Source organism: Callospermophilus lateralis, chromosome 17 (genome assembly GCF_048772815.1).
Source record: "Callospermophilus lateralis isolate mCalLat2 chromosome 17, mCalLat2.hap1, whole genome shotgun sequence".
Classification (NCBI taxonomy): Eukaryota; Metazoa; Chordata; class Mammalia; order Rodentia; family Sciuridae; genus Callospermophilus; species Callospermophilus lateralis.
The window spans coordinates 63,624,858-63,629,242 of NC_135321.1; the positions used below are offsets into that span (position 1 = coordinate 63,624,858).

At 44.7% G+C, this 4,385-nt stretch overlaps 1 pseudogene; it reads right to left on the reverse strand.

The window, feature by feature from the left end:
* Positions 1 to 696: 696 nt before the first annotated feature.
* Positions 697 to 3,809, reverse strand: LOC143382969 (C2 domain-containing protein 2 pseudogene; annotated as a pseudogene).
* Positions 3,810 to 4,385: the final 576 nt, after the last annotated feature.

Sequence of the window (4,385 nt, forward strand, 5' to 3'; positions counted from 1 at the left end):
ACTTAAGAACCATATCAGCATTTATGCTATATCCACTGGAAAGTAGGCTCAAAGTAACCATGGGAAAATGTTCAGTATAATATGCACAGGACATACTTAGTGTTTGCATAACTATTCAAGTTCTATGGCTAAGGGCAAAGGTAAATGCCTTCCTATATTTGTCAAAGCATTTCAACTGCTATCGTAATTTCTTCATCAAAATTCCTGCCTGTTGGGGCTGGGGTTATGGCTCAGTAGTAGATCACTTGCCTAAGGCAGGTGAGGCCCTGGGTTTGATCCTCAGCACCACATACAAACAAACAAAAAATAAATAAAGTTAAATTAAAAAAAAAAAAAAATCTGGTCTGTCCTCAGGGCCAGGTGTACATTTTACTCCTAAGAAATAAATTAGGAGAGGTGAGCATCCACTCTGTTCATAGTGACAGCCCAGAGGGGCACACTTCCCCATGACACGGTCCAGGCATGGGCCCCAAACATGTGCTGCTACAGAGCTGTGTGGGTAAAATCGAATCCCCAGCTTCCCTCCCAGGCACTGCTGAGCATGGTATTTCTCTTGCAAGGAACTCTTCTCCTAACTGTTACCTCAATGCTTAGGTGGGGGCTGCAGGTTCCACTGAGATTCTGGTGGCAAATTGGGCTTTGTCAGTTCTCTTTGGAGGAAGCCTCCAGCTGGAGACTTAGATTGTTCTTTCCCTTTCAAAAACTAGATTGTTGGGGAAAACCATGCTGGAGGAGTGGGCATATGGTAGCGGCCAGAATGCCTGCTCTGTCCTGGTGAGGGTGCTGTCTTAGGTGCCTGTACTCCAGCTGCAGGGAAGGAGGCAGGCAAGGCTCCACAGGGGCCCTATTCATTGCATTCATGGTGCTCTCGTCCTAGTGCCTGGACAGTAAGTAGCTTCTTGTTCAGCAGCTAAGTGAGGGTTGCCCCCTTCTTCCAGGTGCCCTCATGTTGCTATAGGAACATGAGGTCACTGTGTGACTGGCTCATGCCAGGATATTTCTGCTGGTGCCACTGGAGGAAAAACAGCCTGGCATCCCACCTTAAAATTCCTCCTTTAGGATTCTTGGTAGTGCATAGCTCTGAGATGCTCAGGGAGCTCTCAGACAGCTCGTCCCATCAATCAAGTGGTAGTGGGCCACCACATGTTGCTGCCAGGGGATTCTTCTCCAAGTCCTAGGGGTTCAGTACCTTCTCCTGGGGCTCGAGAGCAGCTGGGAATGGATTGGCTTGTCTTCCACCAGTGAACAGAGGCCACAGCTGCATCTGGGGGGCCAGATGTGCATCCTGGTGGGTTCTGTCCACAGAGGATGCATAGTCCTATATCGGGGCAGTGTTGTGGACCTGAGAGAATGAGGTCTTGGAGATCGTTGAAATGATGATAGTGTTATTCTTCCATGATGACTTGAGTTTCAGCTTTGAAGAGTCAATGAGTTGCGGAATGGCAACTTCAGTGACCTGACCAAAGCCATTCAACACCAGCAGTTCCATATCTGAAGAAGAGAACATCTTCCTGACAAGTGCACCATGGCATAAGATGGTCTGGATGAAGATGTCCTTCTTAATGACTTTCACCTTGATGGGTGTCTTCAGGGGAGACTCAGAGCTCAGCCGGGACACCCTCCCCACATCATAGTAAGGCTTCATCTTCACTGTAGTGACAGTAGTGACCACAATCCCATGCAGCATCACTATGCAATCCTTCCCTATCTTGGCAGCAGCAACAGGGGAAGGGATTTGCCAGGATTTCAGTTTATTGGGTTCAATGTAAGAAAACTCTGCAGTGACAGAGCCCAGTGTTGATCTGCTGAGCATGGGCCCACTGATCAGAAAGAAGATCTACAGCCTGGATGGCTGCTTCTAGAACAGGTTGAGAGCACAGTGATCAGGGTCAACAGACCTTCTGAGTACTGCCAGTCCTCTCTAATCTGCAGGTGTAAATCCTTGGACTTTATGTTCTGCTCAAACGTGAACTCTTCCTCCCAAATGAGGTGAGTAGTATTCTTGGCTAGGGTGCTGGTAAACCTCTCAACAGGATCATTCAGCTGGGCAATGCACACAAGGTTAACACTGCCCAAATATCAGGATCATTTAGCAGCGAGGTGCAGATGTTCTTCATCTGTGGTTTTAGTTCATGAGGTTTAGGAGGACAGGATTCTTGAGCAGTAGATGAAGTGTGCTGTAAATCTGAGCTTACTTTATGTCTGTGGGCTTGGTGCTCAGAACCACGACAGAAAGGCGGAACCCACAAAGTTCAAAATATCCTTGAGGGTTTCAGATACTGCATTTGTCTCACCCACCTGGCCCTCCCCTGGTGCTTTGGGCTGGATCTTAATTGTCACTTCTGGCACATGGATGCAGGACTACCTAATCTGGATGTCTTCTTTTTCTTCTTTCATGTGTAGCTCCAGCTGTAGATGAACCAGGGAGAGCTGTATGTCATACAGCTGATGTACTGAGCCCACCACTCAGGGCACTGTGCCCTGAACTGAAAGTGTCTTTCCCACCACATGATAGGCCACCACCTTCTCCTGGGCTGACTGAACCACGCTGGAGACTTCTCCATCTGCCAGCTCCTAGAGCTGCAACCACGGGTCCTGCTAGAAGAAGACCTGCGGGGGGCCCTCCCTTTCCTTTTGGCCTCATGGTTCAGGGCAATCATCTAGGTTACCTGCCCCTGGTACCTCCAGATGTTCAGTATCAGGATCCAAGAAAGCAGTGTGTAGGACTCCCAGCACTGATCCTCAGGCTCTGCCCACTGCTGGGGTTGGGGAATGGATATCCAGAAAATATATAGAATGCAAAAAATTTAACACAAGAAAATCAAACAGCCCAATCAATAAATGGGCAAATTAACTAAACAGACACTTCTCAAAAGAAGCACAAATGGACAACAATTATATGAAAAAAAAAGTTCAGCATATTTAACCATCGGGGGAATGCAATTCAACACTACATTGAGATTCCATCTCACCCAATCAGATGGCAATCATCAAGAATGCAAAAGAAGAAATGAATGCTGGTGAAGATATGGGGGGAAATGGAACACTCACACACTACTAGTGAGAACTGAAATTAGTACAGCCCTCTGGAAATCCGGATAAAGGTTCTCAGGATACTAAATATAATACTACTTATGATACAGCTGTGGCATTTTTTGAAAGGATTAAAGTCAGCATACTACCCTATAGTTTATTGTTTCTTGTAAAGTGCAGCACAATAGACAAGTTTTGGAATCAGACCAGGTGTGTCTGTCAATGGACAAATGAATAAAGAAAATGTGATACACACACATACACAGACACACACACATACACACACACACACACACACACACACACACACAGAGTGGAGTATTATCCAGCCATAAAGAACAATAAAATCATGTCTCTCGTAGAAAAATAAATGGAATGGAGATCATAATATTAAGTAAAATAATCCAGACACAGAAAGACAAGTATTCCACAATTTCCCTCATATGTGAAGTCTAGGGATGAAAAAAGATATGTAAGTAGCAGGGAGAGTTATTAGAGAAGATGACGGAGAATGGGGAAAATAGAGGGTCATGGGCATGGGTATCACTCTTGACACATTCAGAATTGGAAGTGCAGTCCCAGCTCCCACACTTTGAGAGCCCCTCCTGCTGAATTATGTACCTGGTATTATATCTAGACTACAAAGCTTTTTTAAGCAGAATAGAACATTGGTGCCGGAGAGTATTAGTCAAATTCCCACCACTATAATAAATACCTGACATAACTAACCAATAAAGAGAAAAAGGTGTATTCTGGCTCACAGTTTTGGAATTCATGATTGATCAGACCAATTTTTTTTTTTTTTTTGTCTCTGGTATTGGACAACATATTGCAGAAGGAGGGCATGGCCAAGCAAAACTACTAGTCTCAAAGCCAGGAAGAAAAGAGAGAGAGGCAGAGAATTGGGTCTTAAAATCCCCTGATAACCTGAAGACTTCCCACTAGCTCTAATATCTAACAGGTGTTACAGCAGGTTCCAAGAGCACCACCCTGGGAACCAAGCCTTTACCTCATGGGCCTTTGTAAGACATTGCAGATCCCAACTCTAATATACCCAAAGTACAACACTACCTCATAGTGTATTATGACAGCACACTACTTTGGGATAATGCTGTTGCTGTGTTTACCCTCTGCTTAGCAATGTTTGGGGGTCTTAAAGGATGTAAAATTAGTAGATCTAGTCTGGATATGTGAACTTTGTGCCAAACTAGTTTGCTTTTTTGTTTTTGGTCTCTTTTATACTGTCCCATTTTCATATAAGCTTCAGTTCCTATATCTTTATCTGGCAACATCTATCCTAAGATTTAATGAGCAATTTCATTTGTTTTTATGAGCATCAGGAAAAATAGGAA